The sequence below is a fragment of the Arvicanthis niloticus genome, chromosome 10, assembly GCF_011762505.2.
Source record: "Arvicanthis niloticus isolate mArvNil1 chromosome 10, mArvNil1.pat.X, whole genome shotgun sequence".
Taxonomy (NCBI): Eukaryota; Metazoa; Chordata; class Mammalia; order Rodentia; family Muridae; genus Arvicanthis; species Arvicanthis niloticus.
Window position 1 is genome coordinate 61552064 of NC_047667.1, and position 20406 is coordinate 61572469.

At 39.9% G+C, this 20406-nt stretch overlaps 1 long non-coding RNA gene across 1 annotated transcript in view; it reads right to left on the reverse strand.

The window, feature by feature from the left end:
- LOC143443736 (uncharacterized) overlaps positions 1–20406 on the reverse strand; it is a 144969-nt gene that overhangs the window by 2690 nt on the left and 121873 nt on the right. The window lies entirely within an intron of this gene.

Sequence of the window (20406 nt, forward strand, 5' to 3'; positions counted from 1 at the left end):
AAATATAATCCTCCTTTTCCAGGAATATTTGTTTTTTTTTCTCTACAAAGCTCAAGTTGTGAAATAATGTGCCCATCAGAGGCTCAATGTTGCGTGTCTACACCAGTTGGTCCAAGGGCTTGTTATGATGGTAATGACCTACTGCAACGTGAACTTGGGTCGCAACAATGCAATTGCTACCAGCTCACCCGCTGAGAGAAATATTTTATTATTGTCCAATATCTTCCATAGAGATTTGTTTTTCTCATCACTGTTTAAATTAAATTCAACGCAGAACTGCATGATGATTCCTCTAGAGTATATTTCAGATAAACAACTAGTCTCAAATTTTAGAAATCCTAGCTACTTCAAATTTGTTTATTAGCAGAAAAATTACCTAGGTGACACTGTCACCGGGTGTGTGTGGTAAGTGCACCTACACAAGAGATTTGCCTACTGGGTTTATGTCCAATCTGTAAGGACTCCCTGTTTCATTATAAACACCAGTCAGGAAAACAAGGTAGCATCAAATGTATGGCCTTTAGAAAGACTAACAATGCTTTGGCCCCAAAGGTCACAGAAGTTCTAAAGTGACAAAATTTCTTCTCAGTAGAAAGTGTTCTTAAGTATAATATCAAATGTGTATAGGAAAACAAACCCTAACAACAACCCCTAATAGAAGCACAGCAGACAGAGGTCTAAGGTCGGGCAGAGGTTGGTGGGGAAAGGTCTCAGATCATAACTGTCTTTGCAGCATAGCTTTTGAGAACTGTGAAGAACGTCTTGGAGTGAATCGAATATTTCCAGAGGAGCTAGATTGCATTTTACACCAAGGATTCTGAACAAGCAAATGCTGGATAATGCTAATTCTGTAGAATACAAATTATAGCTGGAGTTTATTATATTTCCTCCAAAAGATAAAACCAGAAAGGCAGATAGGAAAAAAGAAAGAAAATGACTTTATTTAATGTTTGTAAAACTAAGCGTGACTGTGTGCTTAGCATATGCTGAACACTGGCTGATTTCAGGGAATACCAACCAACTCTGGGAAAGGATACAGCCAGGCCTCTCAGCAGAATGCTTCAGGCTTGCAGCAGCCTAAAAGGATGCCTTTTGCACCCTGAGTAAGTCTGCAGTATCAGAGAAATTTCACAGGTTGTTTTGGGAAGTAAAGCGATGCCTGCTGTATAAAAAAGTAAAAACAACCCAAGGCAGGAAAATAAGATCTTAGGAGCAGTTTTGCAAACATGGTCTTAGTTAGACTAAATCTCCAAATTGAGACTTTCTATCATAGCATACAAGCATTCTGAGAAAGGACATAAGCAAACTTCTGAAGAAGAGAGTTTAAAATAATCTCTAAAATTCTATTTTGAATCTCTATTCTATAGGGTTCTATAGAATAGCATCTCTATTCTACTCAAATAGATTCTATTTGTCCAAGGGTCTTTTTCCATTGAGCAAAGTAAGAGAGCCTGTGCTGACATACTCAGTGTATTCATACACAAGTCAAGAAATATATAATTATGTATTTTAAATATAGGAAGGAAGCTAATATTTTATATTTAAATATAAAATATTTTCCTTATTTACAAAAAATGAGTACATAGTCATTGGTAATTTCTAGGCTGGGCAATAAGTAAACAGATTGAAATACAATGAGTTTTACACAGGATATTCTTGGTACATGATGTGTTTTATGTAATAAGATCTGGGGTGCAAACATAAACTGTGAAGAATTATCAACAATGTACCACACTACATACACACAAGAAATTAATATCTTCAATGTAAGTTCAAAGCCCTGTCACTAACTAGCTACGTGACATGACTACTAATGAAATGCACTTTATTTAAGGACATGAGGATAAATACATTTTCAAAGCATTGCTATTATCACAGAGTTCAATGTTGGGAAACAAATATCTTCAACCTAATATAAAACTCAATATTATTAAAATTACATTTCACTCTTTAAAAGAATTCCTAACAGAGGATAAAGACTCTACAGAAATTAAACAGATAATAGGATGCAATTCATTAATACTGGGGGCAATGTGGGTATCTGAGATCCCAGATAATAAAGGATAAATACAAGGAGCTCTTCTTGGGTAGAGCTACAGAGCAAGAGTCACCGTGGCGTCCATTGTTCAGAAACCAAACATGAATCAGTATGCTACATTCATTGGGTGTATTAGAAAGTTTAAATGCACCAAATAACTCTACAAGGTATTATTGATATCCCTTTTACATATAAAGTAAGAGAGACTAAGAGAAGTTCTTATCATTGATAGAGTACCCAGACAAATAAATTTAAGGAAGAGAGATTTATTTTGTCCCAGTTTCTAAGCTTCCCTTCCTCTGGGCTTGGCTCTGTGTATTTGGCAGGACGTTGTGGCTGTGAAGGTATGTGGATGAGGAGAGTGTCTCACTCTGTGGGCAACGAGAAAGAGAGAGAGAGAGAGAGAGAGAGAGAGAGAGAGAGAGAGAGAGAGAGAGAGAGAGGAGGCCAGGGATAGAATAACCCTCAAAACCTATTTGCAATGACCTACTTCCTGTATCTACTCCTAAACCTCCAGATTTCAAAAACATCCCCAAAATAGTGGTACCATCTGGAGAACTAAACATTCAGTTCCCGAGCGTGTGGATACATTGCATACTCAAGCCATGACATTACATAATGAACCCTAAACACATGTGACTAACGTGTGACTCAGCTAAGTGTAAGTTCAGTCTGTCTGATTCTTGATTCTAATTGCTTTAACCACTACCCATGCATTGAGAAGATTTAAAAATCTGAACAATGAACATATCCATGTTTCCTTATTTTGGAGACATGGAATACAGTATTGACTCAGTTCTGTTGAATATGTTTAAGAATCCAAGCTCATCGCTATTTTATTTTTCATCTCTGTTATTTGTCTCAGATGCACACGATGATAAAACATGTAGGAAAGACAGGATACAGAGATGTCTGTGTGTTGACCGCTATACTCTTCTTGCTCTTCGCTCTCCACTAGATCCTTATGACTTACCCATGTGCCAGCAGGAACTATGCCACCACAGGCCACTGCAAGCAGATGCCACACCTTACCTGTTCTCCTGATAATGAACAATAAGATGACGTTCCATCTCCTAATCCATAAACAGTACAATATTAAACATATCTGGATGTTTTCCTTTACAGACCAATGGGAATCATTTTCTGAAATTCAGTACAGATTGTCACACCAGTGGCCATTTATATATTTATTTTCACTATGGAAATTATCCTGCCATACAAGAATATTTTGAAGCACCATCGCAGAGTATTTTGTTTCCTCCATCCCTCTGTAGTGTCTATGTCTGCATCTCCTGAAACCTGACATCTGCTCAACCCTTGCTTTCTCTGAGCTGTCTATTGTAGCTCCACTGCTTTCTCTCTTTGGTCCCCCATCCTTTTCTTATTTATGTACAGTTCTGTATTTTCTAGCTATTGATCTCTGTTGGGTTTACACTTCACAGATATCTTCTCCTGTCTGTCAGGCATCTTAGTCACTATGACCTTCATCTTTGTTGACTTGAAATGATAAAAATCAAGTCCCTTGCTTTTACCTTTATGGTTCCAGATTTTAATAATTTTTTCCCAATCATCTTTGGAATGATGTTTATAATTTGGATTTCACATTTTGGTCTCCCTTAACCCACTTTTTTTTTATGTGTGAGACGTTCTGATTAGTTTTTCAATCTCTCCATTTCTCAGCAGTGAGCAGGGTGACATCTGGTATAAACAAGTACTATAAAGATGACTCCTTCTTGACTCTTCAGTCTGCTCTTAGAACAATGTATGCTACTGCACAATGCCTTTCTTTTAGTACTAAGAACTTATTATTTCCGAATCTACTGGGATATCCTCCATCTATGCCCATGCTTTGTCCTATTTTTCAAATATACACTTATTCTGGAAATTTTCTTCTTTCCCTATGAATTCCTCCCCCCCCCAAAAAAAATTTGTTTTTGAGTTATTAAAAGTCTGTAGATGGCATTGGATTTCCGATGCACAAATTATTGTGGGAAAAACATTTCAGCAAACCACATTCAATGGGTGTATTTCAGTCTTCTGTGAATTCTAGCATGACATGTCTATAGACATGTTTGCAAATAGTCAGTATAGAGCTTTACTTCAGTTAGCTCCCGAGTATCTTAAATGTGCAGCTGTGACATTAGTTGGTTCTCTATTATCTTACACTTTTTATTTATCTGGTTTTAAGGGTGGGATGCTATCACATGTCTTATGTACATTGTGGCATGAGTATCTCCCTGCTTCATCCCTTAGTACATCTGTTAAGAGAACTGTGTTTTCACATGAAGACTCTATATTCCCCTTAAGGGTGAGTTGGAAACTCACCAGTCCATCTCTGAGTCCACCCACCTCTGTTTCGTTAGAGGCAGCTTAGAGCAACCAAGCCCTGGCATTAGCATTTCTCCTTTAGGCTGCCTTTTCTAAGCCTCCCTGCTCATCAGGTCACTCTTTCCTTTCTAAGTTACTTCAAGCACACTTTCTCAGATGCTCCACAAACAGTCACTGTGGCTAGTCAGTTTCCATCCCATAAGACATTTATTTCCCAGCTTTCTACCAAAGTTTGCCTCTGCCTTTGTATCCGAGCTGATTCCAAGGTTTAGGTTTTGGGGTGGCTACCTCCTCATATCTAGGTGTTGATGCTTCTATCAGCCAGTTTGGGTTTTTGTAATAACTTCAAAATTCCAGCCAAACATAAAATAGACATGGCATGTGTGGGAATAGCCAGAGCGGCAGGCTAGACTCAGCTCCTGTTCTGTGAGCAGGTTAGCCTGGCTCCAATACAATCCTGGCAGCAGGGACAGCAGGCATAAGAAAGCACTTTCCTCACAGTGACCGAAGAGTCACCAACACATCCCAAAGGAAGCCACCACTTATCTCATTCTTTGTTCACCTCCCTCCATTGTCCAAAAAGCCACAGTGATGAATCCCTCCATGAAGAAGAGGGAAGAATAGTGTGTGATTGGGTGAACTGAGCTGCAAAATTATGTTACATTACACACACGGAAGAAACAAGGTGGAAAAGTCAACTAAGCACACCATAAGAGCACACCATAATATTTCTATTTAATTTTATAAATGAGGTAAAACTTTCAGTACTTTAGCAGTACCTCCTGGGATCTGACATAAGTGTTGTTACTAGAATTTATTTCTAAGTATTCCATAAATATCTCTAGTATATTTCTCTCTAATCAATGTGTTTAATAGCACAGGATGTCGTACATATATTTACATGTATATGTTTGCTCTCACATTCTCAAATACTGTCACTGATTTTTGATTTGCATGTGCTGAGAGTGGAATTCACCAGTGCTGGAATTGTAGCATTTAATGTAGGCATTTTAGTGGCTGTTAAGAGTTGACTTTTGAGAAAGTTCTGCGTATACTCAGAACAAACAGGGACGGTATGACTGGTGGAGGAAGTGTCCATTAACACATCACTAATATTGTTTACGTATTTCATAGTTACTTTTCCTTCATTGTATTTCTGAGAGATATGCGGGAGAGCCTCTATGTTTCTTCACTACAACAGATCTCTGCCACTTGATGCATTCTATGCTTGGAGTCCATGGTATTAATTACATATGCCCATTGTCCATATAAGGCTCTTCAATCATTTAACAGTAAATTGTCTTCCTTTTAGAATATCTTTTAAGCACTGAAGATTACAAAAATTAGACTTGTCTTGATGAATGTTTATGATGTTAATGCCTGTACTGGCTGGTTTTGTGTCAACTTGACACAAGCTGGAGTTATCACAGAGAAACGTTGAGAAAATGCCTCCATGAGATCCAGCTGTAAGGCATTTTCTCAATTGGTGATCAAGATGGGAGGGCCCATTGTAGGTGGTGCCATCCCTGGGCTTGTAGTCTTGGGCTCTATAAGAAAGCAAGCTGAGCAAGCCAAGGGGAAGCAAGCCAGTAAGTACCATCTCTCCACGGCCTCTGCATCAGCTCCTGCTTTCTGACCTGCTTGAGTTCCAGTCCTGACTTCCTTGGGTGATGAACAGCAATGGGGAAGTGTTAGCTGAATTAACCCTTTCCTCCCCAGCTTGCTTCCTGATCATGATGTTTTGTGCAGGAATAGAAAACCTGACTAACCATCTAGCAAGCTGCACATCCTACAGTGGTCAGCTTCACAAACATTGTGCAAATGACTCCAGCAGGAACGAAGGTAAATACAAATTGTTTCCTTATGGATACACATTGCCAAGCAGCATAGAAGGCCATCTGCTTTTCATTCTGAAGTGAATGAAAATACACAGTACATAGTATTTACTAGCTATCTTCTCTTGGTCAACATTACTTTTGATGAATTGATCCATGTTCCAAATAGGAGTAGTTTGCTCATCTACAGATGAACATCTGGGTTTCATTGTCATGGTTAGTACAAATACCATTTCTACAGGCTTATTTATTTTCAACTGGTCTGGATGTATGCACATCTGGTAATATATTCTGAAGGTAGCATAGTAGTGTTGTTCATTACTTAGGTTTATTTTTAGTAGATAAAGCTGTAACATTTTTCCCAAGTGGTTACACAAATGTACTTGTTTATTAACACAGCAGCGTGCTCTGCAAGGGTCACAACATGCTTACTGTTACTATGTTATTCTGTGTTACCACATTACTCTACGTTACCATGTTCTCTTCATTCTTACTCTATGTAGTGATCTTCCATGTACCTTCATTTTAAGCTTTTCAATTTATTTCATTTTAAATGCAGTTCATTTCTCTGAACCCCAGTGATACTGGATACATTTTTTTCAGACATTATTGACTATTTGGGTACTTTCTCTAAATGAAGTTTTGGTCCAGATTAAGCACTTCTCATGCTGTTTCCCATGGTCCAAGTTGACTGATTTGTGCATACTTTTGGTATGTTCTGAATATGACCCAGTTACAAGCAGGTGAGATCTCTAAATCGACAGGTTGGCTTTTCACTCTGTCAACAGTATCATTTGGCGATGAACTTCTGAACTTTAGCATGACCCTAGTTTTTACCCCTTTTCTTCATAGATAGCACTTATGGTGCCACTAAAATACATCATTTCTTTGAGGTTGAGAAAATATCTCCACATCTGACTTTTCTACAAGTTTACTGCTTTGTTTCCTCCCACAACCTGGGCTTGGTCTCTATAGATGTTCTGGATGGTGTCCAATGAAGATTATGCCTTCTATATTTTTGTCTTTCATTATTCACATCTGGTCATCCAGCTGTTATTTATTGAAAAAGGTGTTTCTGCACAGCATGCAGTGGGCTTTCTGCACAGCATGCAGTGGGTCTTTATGTACAGCATGCAGTGGGTCTTTATGTACAGTGTACAATGGGATTCTGCACAGCATGCAGTGGGCTTTCTGCACAGCATGTAGTGGGCTTTCTGCACAGCATGCAGTGGGCTTTCTGTACAGCATGCAGTGGGCTTTCTGTACAGTATGCAGTGGATCTTTCTGCACAGCATGCAGTGGGTCTTTCTGCACAGCATGCAGTGAGTCTTTATGTACAGCATACAGTGGGCTTCTGCACAGCATACAGTGGGATTCTGCACAGCATACAGTGAGTCTTTATGTACAGTGTACAGTGGGATTCTGCACAGCATGCAGTGAGTCTTTATGTACAGTGTACAGTGGGATTCTGCACAGCATACACCACCATCTTTGCTTATGGGGATTATTTCTTCATCCCCAGACCTGTTTTTTGGATCCACTTGTCCATCTCTTTATCAGCCCCACACATGAGTTCTTAATTACTTTCTAAAGCACTTATGGTAAGAGTGGATAGGTGATATATAAATTACTCTTCGTTGGTGTCTTTACTGAAATGTTTTGGTTTTAGTGTAAAATACTAAATCTGCCTGTTTATTTACACATATGCACATGTTATTTTACTCAGGAATGGCATTGATTTTGTAGGTCAATTTACAGATAACTCACTTGTATGCTTGTGTTCTTTGCTTTCTGTTACTGTTATAAACATCTGACTGAAAGCAACTTGGAGAGGAATTGGTTATTTTCAGCTTATACCTCCAGTTCATAGTACTGCCACAGAGAGAAGTCAGGCCATTATGGTCCTCTGGCCATAGTTGTCCAACATCCAAGGCCAGTAGCATCACTTCTCTTTTATCTCCATCTTCATTCAGGCCTCTCATTTTGCTGTGTGCCATGTACCTTGGCACAGTGCTTTAAATATACTTATGGTGTGTGGTACACAGGTACGAAGATCATCTGATACAGTCCCCTCATCACATGCTTCTCTTACTCACATCTGCAATGGCTCAGTTTACAAAATAAGGTGATCTATAGGACCAGGATCTAGTGTATGTGTGATGTTCTGTTGAACTCCCTACGACAATGTCTCCACTTAAGTTACCATGTGACACATGATGACATTTTCACATGTATGCGCCTTATATTTTATTCTGGCCCATCCTCCTCCCCCAGTTATCTTCTGTCCCCACACTCCTCTGGCTGGCATGCTTACATTCCTTTGCCCTTAGCCTTGAATATTTTGAGTAACATTCATTCTTGTTTTTCCTACTGTCATTATTCCACAGATCTTCCTCAGGATCAGCTTTATCTTGAGTCTCATAGTTTCCTACAACCGCCTACATACTATCTTCCATGGCATCCTCCACACTCACTGTCTCTATATAAGCTTTACTTACATTTTGCTAAGCATGGGCCACAATCACAAGAGGTAAACGTGTGTTGTGAGGATTGTGTCAGGTTTCCACATCCTTACATATAACTGTATCTCTCATGCCAGCTAAGGAAGTATACATGGAGTGCCTATGAGGCATGAGCATGCTGGTACCTGGGTGGGGAGGAATAGATGAGCTCCCTTCATGTGTGTGGTTTTCAGGAAATGTTATCCTTCCTTCTCCTATGAAGGAAGGATTGACACCAAGCGAATGGCCGAAACAAGATTATATCCCTTGTCACAAGGAGAAAGAACTTGCAGCTGGAGTGTGAAATAAAAGCCCTACCCCATCCTCTAGAGGAATAAGAAGGCATCTTGGTATGAAAAGTTGTTAAACGGAGGCTGACTGACTGTTAACTTTCCTGGAGAGAGAAAGAGGGGGAGGGAAAGCAGTATATTGGTACGCGAGAACTTAAAGCTATTCAGCAAATGTGTGCAAAGTGCTAAAAATTAGAGGCCATTTGTGATCTCCCAAAGGCACCATGGGTTAAGGTTAGGGTTAGGGTTAGGGTTAGGGTTAGGGTTAGGGTTAGGGTTAGGGTTAGGGTTAGGGTTAGGGAGGCTGCTTGGGTGCCATGTGTGTTTGCCTCTCTGATTGGTTCTTGAATTTCCAGTGACATCATCACACTCCTTATGTGACTGCCCACATTGTCACTACCATAGTCTTGAAAGATGTTTGCATAAAAAACACAGAGAGGAAGTCAAAAATACAAAGTATCTCACATTTACTAAATCCTAGTTCTCATTCTATACCCAACCATAGGAAGAAATATTTATTTATTTATTTATTTATTTATTTATTTATTTATTTGTGTTTTTCAGGTTAGGGAGTGCATCCTTGCACAGAATCCATGTGGCATTGTCTCCATAGAACATTCCCTCTTCTTCTTCTTCTTCTTCTTCTTCTTCTTCTTCTTCTTCTTCTTCTTCTTCTTCTTCTTCTTCTTCTTCTTCTTCTCCTTCTCCTCCTCCTCTTCCTCCTCCCCTTCCCCCTCCCTTTTTTCTCTTTTTCTTCCTCCTCCTTCTCTTCTTCCTCCTCTTCCCATCCCCCTCCCCTTCCCTTTTATGCCTTCCTCCTCCTCTTTCTCCTCTTCCCCTTCCCTCTTCCCCTCCCCCTCCCTTTTTCTTCCTCCTCCTCCTCTTCCTCCTCCTCCTTCTTTTAGCATTAACTTATATCAGTTTTAAAGGTAGAAGTATTTTACTTTAAAGTATCTCTGCCAACCCCTAGCCTTCTGTATATACCCCTGCAAACCTACCCAGTAGAAAGGGAACAAGATCAAAATACTTACTTCATATTAGCTTTAAAAATGGCATAGGAACTTCAAAGAAACATGGTAGAATGGAATAATTCTTCACAGAAAAATCTCTACCTTTTTCCCTTTATCAAAAGGAAGCAAGGCAAAGTGTGATTCATAGAAAAGGCAATGGCATGACTTGGAAAACAAACTTATCAGGATCAAGGGCCACATGGGCTTACCACTGTCTCCATTTTAGGGACTAGAAGGAGACACCAAGAGCTGGTGGTGCAGTCTATGGGACAGCATTGCCCCAGCATGTGTGAGGACTAAGATCTGCTCCCCAAGGCTGAGGAGCAGCAAGCAAGTAGGACTGGATGGACTGTCATCTTCAGGCACCTAAGTCAAAAGTCTCTGTTTTATTCCTCATTCCTCCTGGCCTCTAAGAAAGAAGGAAACGGTTAATAAAGCAGGACAGAGCAAGGAGACCACAGAGGATCAAGGGAAACCCAAGCTGATAACTAGCTATAGGTTGGATGAAAGGGAAAAGCAAAACTCAAATTTCCCCCCACTCTTAAGTTCACAGAAGTAAGAAGTATTCCTCTTTGTCACCTTTGTCTGGCTCTTAACCTTACAGCCTTCTACCAAGTTGGTCTGAAGATTAAAGTTAGGTGGGCAGACTTGGCACCAAGTGACTTACGCTGCCAAGCCACTCTACAAGCCCAATCCTTAATTTCCATTATCTCCCGAGGGTTCTGACCCATGACCATTTATGGAAGGCATTGCAGAATAGTGTCCATCACTTATGTGATCCGTCCAGGATGTCAGAATTGTGTTCAGCAACCCCACAGTTCAGTACATTTAGTGTTCAAGGCTTCAATTCATTCAACCAGTGGCTAGTTATCAACTAACCTGACAGACTGCCCTGTTTATCTGGCCATTGCCAGCTTTCAGAACATATATTCAAGTATATCATATGCTTTAAAGAATATTAAAATCCCATACAAATTTAGTATTTTAAAAATAAAAAAGAATGTCAGGGTTTTGGAAAGATGGCTTCGTGGTTAAGAGCACTGACTGCTCTTACACAGGTCCTGAGTTCAATTCCCAGCAACCATATGGTGGCTCACAACCATTTGTAATAGGATTTAATGCCCTCTTCTGGTGTGTCTGAAGACAGATACAGTGTACTCATATAAATAACATAAATAAAGGTTCTAGAATTATCCCTACTCAGAAAGAAGATAGTTGCTGCATTGTGTAGATGAAAAGACCTTATACACACATACAAACACCACGCACATATACACACACATACACCACACACTCATGCACCACACTCACATACACATGCCCCACACACACCATACATACACCACACAAACACCACACACATCACACGCATACACACTCACAAACACACATTCACAAACACACACTAATACACATGTTCCCAAACACACATCATTCATTCACACACACTTACACATGTTTACAAACAGTCTGATAACACACACACACACACACACACACACATGCACAAGAACTCATACACACTCCTGTCACATATTAATCAAGAGGCTGAGCCAGCAAAGGCCTGACTCCATTCTTCTGCTAAGTACTTTTTGCTGATATTTTCCTCCCAACTTAGTGCAACAATGAGCCAGGTCAAACTGGTAAAACTCCTCCCTTTGATTTTGTGATCATGGACTGGCTGGTAAAACTTTTAGTACAACATTTTTCTCCTCCAGATGTCACCAACTAAGAAACAAATATTGAGTGCTTACAAGAATAAAAGTTTGGTGGCGTTTCCTTATGTCAGAGTACACAGGGTTTATATGCTTCACTGAAAGAAAAGAAAATACAGGTATTTTGCAGGTCATAAGACTTTTTTTTTATGTCCTATTTTCTTTAACCATATTGCTCTTACTAGGACACTATCCTGACAATTTGTAGGCAATAAAAATATACAAAGAATGTTTTTTACTGAGTAATTCACAAGCCTGGTACCCAGTTCATACCACCAGATTATAGATGGCAGAAGGCATCTATGATCTGATTCCAAAGTGGGTTATAGATACATGTGGCAAGTCATAAAGGAACTGGGAGGATACATGTAGGAACCAGGCCATTCTCCCAACCAGTCTCTGACGCCTCCTGTTGTAGAAGTTTCCAGGGTAAGGAAACAGTAGGACAGACTTGTGAGCTAGAAATAGAAATGTAAACTATAGCAAAGCAGAGAAGATGTAGCAAGGTTGACACTGCAGAACTTTTCCCTGATTAAATATCTGTGTGCAGGCTTTAGAGCAGAACCTCAAAAAAACATTCGAGAAATTCATTGCTCACTCTTGTTTCCCTAATCTCTTCAGGGCTCTGTTCCAAGCATCTTCCTTATTCTTTGAACCTTCTCAGCTTGCCTTTGGGGCTTTGGGGCTTTTCTTTCTATTGATTACTTAATCACAGATTGATTGGCATAGATTCCACAGATCATTTGCCTTTTTAAACCTGGAAAGGTACTTACCCTATTTGTTTTTTTTTTTTTCATTTGATATGTATATATGTTGGCATTTGTGTGAGTACACACGTGTTGTAAGTACAGGCATGTATGCATACATGTGAGGGCCTAAAGTTGGTTCAGGGAATCTTCCTCCATCCTTCACAGAGGCAGAGTTTTTCAGTCAAATCCAGAGCTCACTGACATGGGTAGTCATGTTACCTAGCTCACTCTGGGGCTTAAATTACAGGCAGGTCATTTGCCCACCTGACCTGTATGTGGATTTCTGGGGATCTGATCTCTGGTCTCCATGCTTACACTGCAAGTGCTTTAACCACTGAGCTATCTCTCTGTCCTAAAGGTACTAATCTTAAAGTGCCTGCTCTATGCTAAAGCATCATGTTAAGTTAATAATGTATGTTCCTGGAATTTCCAACTCCAATAAGCCCATATTAAAACACACAACCCAGTTATTACAATTATAAGGTATGTGCCTAAATTAGGTATATCTAACACAATACTGACTTATTCCCCAGCTATAAACACTTGCAGTTTCTCCTGGCCACGTACTTCTGCTCCATCATGGCTTCCTCCTCCTCTTCTTCAGTCCTCTCTCCTTCCTTCTTATTCTCCTCTTTCTACCTCCCTTCTCAAACACCTCCCATTCCACCTTTTCCTTCCATTGTCCAATCACAGGCTCTAGCCTTTATTGACCAGTTAACATGGGGAGAAGGTTCACATGAGATTACCTGAGTATGTGACTGCCTGCTCATCGGGGGCAACCCCTCTGGAGGAAGCAGAGTTAACATCAGAATACAAACAGCACCAGGGCAACCCACACCATTCTCCCCTTTTGTCCAGTTAAAAAGGCTCTTTCTCTCAGTCATAGAAAATGAAGACCTAAAGAAGTGGACAGAGTCTGCTTCTCATAGGGACTGAGTGGGAGGTGACAGCAGTCCAACCCATATTCTCCCAGGTGAATCCCATCCTATGAAGCCCCTTTAGTGATGGCCATTGGAGACACTGCTAAAATTGTAGATTTGTCAGATGTCAAGAATATCCATGCATAAAAGAGAAGAATGTCTAACAGATACCTCTCCCTTCAAATGAACTAACTCAGGAAAAATTTCCTTGTTCATCCTTCCTTTTCTGTTGCAAGCATCAGAGAGCACAGTAGTAATAACAAATGAGATTTGGTTGCTAACAGCTATAGGTAACTCTAGTTGTAAGAGATCTAGCACCTGCTTCTGACTTTAGTGAGCATGAGGCACACACATGGTACACACACACTGTACACACACACACACACACACACACACACACACACACACACGTATGTAGGTAAGACCCTAATACACATAAAATAAATAAGTGCAAAGCAAGAAAAAACCCAATCCTCACGAACTAGTGCTAGCTTGTGCAGCGTTTATCAGGTTGTATCTGGATCACAGAGGGCCATCAGTGAATAGAATGGGAACAGAAGCTACAGGTACCGAGCATGCATCTGCTTTGAGAAATGTTTGAATAGAGTCAGGCCTCTCGCCTGTGACTGTGGTGCTTTTTTTGGTGGTATGACGACAGTTCCCACTGTACAAGAATGCTCAGGGCAAGACCAAAGAACAATTTCCTTCAGGTCACTATTGAGCACACCATAACTGCCCAAATGATGTCAGCCATCCTGCCACACCCACGTTCCCATCTCCATGACAACAAATGGCCCACTGTTATTAATTTATTTGGTTTTAGTGATCCATTTCTGTACTTGCTTTTACTTAGTGTTCAGGAGCAAACCAAGGTTGGATCTAGCCCAGAAGTTTAGTATTCATTGGGCAGCTGGCTGCTCAAAGATAATTCACAGGAAAAAAAAAAAAGATGTAACCTGTTACATATGTAAAATATAAAATGTAGACAGGACAAGTGACCTGTGATATCCCCTATGCAATTTCACAAATTCCCCAAAGGAGTTTCACAGGGAACTAACTATTTATAATTAATTAGCCAATCGCTTACCAAATGGGATAGCAGAGAATCTGAGACCAGCATTGTTCAAAGAGCAATTGGCAGGGAAAGATACACTGCTTGTCTCTGGGATTTGAGGCAATATATTAAACACCATGTTTGCTGAAATAGATACTTGTATTCAGAATTAATTGATTAGCGGTCTATTCTTCTCATCTCGGATTGTTAAGTTTCCAAATTGTTGAATCGGGTCAAACAATATAAAAGAAAGGATATGTGGGGGGAGGGGACATCTTTCAGAGTCACTCGGTTCTTCCACCTCACTTTATGAGGGAGCCATCTTGGCACACTTATTGATCATGAGACAAGAAGACTAATCTCCTTAAGGTCATTAAAAGTACTTAATTAAAGAGCAGTTAGCAAGCTTCTCTTTGCTAAAGTAATGTCGCTGTTAGAAGTGATTTGCACTTTACCAATACAGTAGCTATTAATCTGAAGGTCAATTTGTCATTTATATTTTCCCAAACAATTATATTTGGTTGAATGAGTACCAAGATACATCATGCAGCTGCTTGGTGTATGCTTCTGCAACTGTCAGTTTAGAAAGACTTTGTCTAGTTGTTCTGTGTGATTAGTAGAAAAACCGTCTCAGACCTCGGTGTGACACACCCTTGATCATGTCCTTAATCATCTAAATTTGTAAATATTTTTCTGGTAAGTACTGAAGGGAATATGCTTAATATAAAAAATATAGCTACATATTTGTGACCAGTCATGTTCCAAATTCCTTTGAAATGAAGAATGAAAGAAGAAGATACATTTATATTATGGAATGGTGAGTAATTAAAAAAAAACCCTGAGTTTTCAAGGCTTGTAGCTAGAAGTCACTGGCTGCTGGGTTTCAGTTCATTACTTCATAGTATGATCATAGGAAAATGCAGACAACTGAATGTATGGACTGGCTTCTTGTGGCTTCTTCCATGTTGTCCTAACCCTTCTTGTAGCATCCCATGGAACTCACTCAGGCTCTACCTGCACCACAGCAAATGCCAAGGAGGAGGCAGGCATTTAGGCAGATGCTTAGATACCAAGGAGTTCCTAGGGAAACAGAGAAGCCAAGACAGGAGGTAGTGCTACCTTCCATGGTAGTGTTGCCTTCCATGTCACAGTAGTTCCTGTTGATGGGGCTGACATACCACAGCAGGTAGAGCACTGGGGTATATAGAACAGCAATGGAAGGAGGGATATCAAGCCAAAGTTTGAACTTCTAAGTACCTTTTCGGGCCACCTTTCTTCCTTCTGTCTGCCTTCTCAGCTTTGTTCTGATTTCCTCCTCAAAGAATGGATTCTATAAAGTCAACCATCTCACTTCAGAACATGGAAGAAACCATCTAGTCACTCATGGAAAAGAAAACCCAGCCAAACAACAAGGATTTATTGACAGAGGTTATTTTCAATCTGTGTCTCAAATTACAGTCACAAAGGTTAGACAATGATAAATGGGGAGACAAAAAAAATATCATGATATTTAAAAGGTTCAGCAACAGGGGAAAATAGATCTGAGCGCCATGTCTTCAAACAATATGGAGGGAGAAGCTTGACCCCTTGCAACTGCTGATCCGTTTGCAAATAAGACAACTGCTTCTGTTTGGCATCACCTTCCAGAGCTGGACCAGATGTGGAAAACTTAACACTATGGAGGCTAGCAAGGTTGGTTGTAGACTCCAGCAAAGACAACATACATTGTTCTCTGCAGCTGTGGAATGTCTATATGTGTCTCTTGTCTGGTGATCACAAATTTCTAACTAAAATGAAGAGATATATCTTTGTGTTCTAGGTCCTTAGTGATTATCTCTGGCCTATTCATCTTTTATTTGGCCAGCTCTAATAGATATAATATGCATATTAAGATTCTAGATGCACTAGATGCACTAGACTTTCTGTTGAGTCTTGTTCTGAGTAAGTAGATTGCTAGACAGCGTTGTTCTCTGTTCAAAGGTTGAACTTTGAGGTTGGGTTGGGTTAAAGCCTAGAAACCCAAGATGGACTGTGAGGACAGCAAACAGTAATGTCAGTTGATCCCTGATTGCACTGGGCACAATGGTTATCTCTCAGGTCACACCACCACCTGGGGAGAGCTGTTTTCAGATTCGGAGGTTAAGAAAAACACACCAAACAAGAGAACTCCAGAAAGAGGAGTCTCTTGACTACACTCATGCTTCCAGGAAGGAGAAAATCAGACCAATGCACACTGAAGAGAAACATGACTCATTTTCCAGCTGTTAGCCCTGGCACTGAAAAGTGAAGTGTGAATGACATCCTGTATAAGTGAGACTGACCCTTTGTGTCTAGGTAACTGATGGGAAAGTGTGATGGTAACATCCACACTGGGTGGTGCAAATGATGGCCTAGGTTTTCTCTTCTCTGGTAGAAAAGATTTCATTCCATAGGCAAAATTAACCAAACTCCAGACAGCAGCATTTGAGCCTCTGTGGAGTAAGTACCAGTGTGGTACACTTACCCTTTTGTTAAAGACTTTATTGATCTGAGGATTCATGTATCTGCAGCTGCAGAATCCACAGTGTAATTAACCATGTCCTCAGGTTGCTCTTTGATGTCTTTCTAGGCATCTTTCCTCTCTACCTCTTGCATGTTCAAGTTTGCCAATGTCATACCCAGGGCATCTCTTTAGTATCCCTCCAGTGACTATTATGGTTGAATTAAAGATGCACTCATTTAGATACTTGCAAGCTTCTTACCAGTTAGCAGTAGTCATAATGTCCTATTTATCTAATAGAGTTGCTTCTGTTGTTTTGATAATCAGATAAGGGTCATTAAGCCTTTTTTTGAGATTAAATAGCACAAAACCATTTTTTCCTGTTTATGTGCCCCATTAATATTGGAGCTTATGATCCCAGCGGCTTAATGCTTCCATTTTTAAATATCATTTATGTTAATATGGAAAGGCTCTATTATCTAATTGTGAGGATTATTGCCATTACCTTCTAGAATAATCTCTATAAATATTGGCCTCCATATTTCCTTGAGCTGACAGAGGTATCTTGGGCACTTGGAAGGGGATGCGAAACACTGCTTTTTAGTGCTACTGATTCACTGTGTTTACAGTCCTGTGATCTGTTTTTACAGACATGGCAGGTACCCAGTTGCTCATTCTTCATGTACTGTTATCTGGAGCCTCCATACCATAGGAGACTCAGGGAAACACTGTCACTTTAAGTCCTCTTGAAATAAGACTGGTAGAAAGAAGCAGGTTGAGAGATAAAGGAAATCAAGCCTTTATCTCTCAACCTTTATCTTTAACCAGATTTGCTTTTGATTTATAATCAAAATTCTAAGAAACAGAAACAATAATCAAGTGGCATATAGTGCTAAGAATTATGCACATCACGGTAGTACAAAGTGTCTTATGACTTTATATCTTAAAATGTCTGGAAAGTTTCCATTTCAAACGTTGTCTTTCATTATTGATGTAAACACACCAATACATCCCATATCATTACCAAGGAATGGCTATGTTTGATCTTCCACTCACCACAAGTAGGGTTGTGCCAAGAACACTGTAACCCTCTATCACCTCCAATATGGATGTAGCCTCTTTTGGGCAGTACTACTGATTTGCAGGAGTCAATTCCCCAGATCAGTCTGTTCCTTTAGGAACCAGGGTACCTACCACTTCTTTCTACTCATGGTCCTTGCTCAGTCTAGTCCATGACACAGACCTCTTGATATTAAGGCTCTTCAGATAATGTGGTATTAACATCTTTTTACCTGGAGAACCATTTATGTAAAAGACAGCTGGGGGGTGCAGAAACTTTGACAAGAGCTTGGAAATCATGTTAAGTATCTCTGCAAATTTCAGTGTGGTTCTTAACTATGTGGTTGAAGCCACCTTTTCCTCGGTTCTATTAGAAAGATGAAAATAGATGAATATACATCGTGTTTTTGTGTTTACTGTTGTTTAGAGACAGGGTCTTATTATGTAGAACAAATTGGCTTCAAACTCACTACCCTCTTAACTCAGACATGCTAGCACTACAGATATGCCTCTGAAATGCTAAAATGCCATACGAATTTTAGAGGACACCAAAACCAATGGAAATAGGTATGTCTGTAAAGCCTTCAGTAGCATAGGCTATGTGTTGGCTCTGCCCAAGTGCTCTATATTACACCTCACACACCTGTTTCCACACAGGTCACTGGAAATATCCCTCGTCTACAGATGGGTAAGCGGAGACATTAAGGAACTCATGGATGAGTTATATTGCTAATAACTGGGTGAGCTGGAAGATGACTTCAAAGACCCTGATAATAAATAATAAATTATATGCCAAGGGAACAACAAACAATAATGAGGAAGATGATTCCCGATTTAAAATCTACATCTCCTTCATGGATAGTGAAGTTTGCCTTTTATTCAGTTACCTTTGTTCTCTTAATCACTGACCCAGCTCCTGAGCAAATTCTCCTTTATAAAGTTATAGAATGACTTGGTGTGTAGAAATGTAAAATCCATATCCTAATATAGTAGGTCAGCAATCTCATTTCCTCTCCCTAGTCATTGTGTTGTTGCGAACAGCTAAATTTAAATAGTAATGTAATATTTTCATTCGATATGAAATATTAATGGCCATCTTAAACTCTATTTTCAAGGAAATTATTGGTCACATCTGTGTCTACAGTAGACTCTGTTACTGCCCTTCTCTTGGCTGTCTTTGATTTAGACAAAATGCATTAAGCTTGTATTTATCTCTCCTCAGGTATTCATGACACTTTAAAGATTGTTTAGTTACACTTGCACTTCTTAGCCCGAGCATGCGCTCTACCAAATGGAATTATAGGGCACGCTAACAGATGCTATGTTCCTTGTCATCTGCTTAAACTCTGTCTATCATACCACAAGCTCTTTAGTGCATCCCAGTCCCTATTTCTTCTCACAGTGGAAAGTGTCTTAGTTATGATGTTCCTCAGTCCTTTCAGATTTAAATACAAATATCATCTTTATTATCCCCTCAGAGGGCATTGCTCTGTGGGCCTCAGGTAGCATTACACTGTCGAGCTACCTAATGACAAGGAAATAAAGTTCTGTATAGTATTTGACTTTCTGTTTCTTGAACATTGTACCTTCCTCCTTCTGAACTCAGAATCCCTAGACTGTATTATTAAACAGATTTCAGAACTTACCCAGTTCTTTTGAGGACATAGGAAGACTGTGGTTAGTATCATGAATCTTCTGGACTTTTGGAGATTTTGAAGGGGCTTACTGTGGAATGTAAGGGTCTGCTGGCTGCTATCTTATTTATTGTTCTGCCTTCTGTTGTCCCTGTCACACCATAGTAAACGAACTTCTTCGGGCTCCATCAAGGCCATGGGCTGTTATGTTTCTGCTCATCCCACTTCTTGAGAGGCTCTGATCTCCATCAACACTGGTCTCTTCACCATGCAGGAGACATGTAATGTGTTTTCTTTTTGTCTCAGCATTTAAATATGGAAAGAGAATAATACAAATTAGGTGCTTCTGAAATAGAAGGGCTGAGGTAGACAGATAGGATAGAACTGGGCAACTCAGTGTGTGCATGCGTATGTGTGTGCGTGTGCGTGTGCGTGTGTGTATGTGTGTATGTGGGGGATTCTTGACATTTTCTCACCAGATTTACTTAACTTTACATTTTCCTTTTCTTTGCCTCTTAAGAGTGAATGACTGAGGTGGAACACAATTTATGTTGTAGAAGCAGGCATGGTTAGAAATCTCCTTCACTCTCCAGCAGAAGTTCCACAGCAGCCATGTTGTCTGACTGCCGAGCGCCCAAGATCTACCTTGCGAATCCTCAGCCTTCAGTCTGGGGCTACAATCTGCCGTTCCATTTAGATCTTGGCTCAGTTATTTACTTGTTAGCTATTTCATGTTTAATCCCCAAACTTTCTGAATTATTAACATTTTAATCAGTAAGAATATATAATTTAGG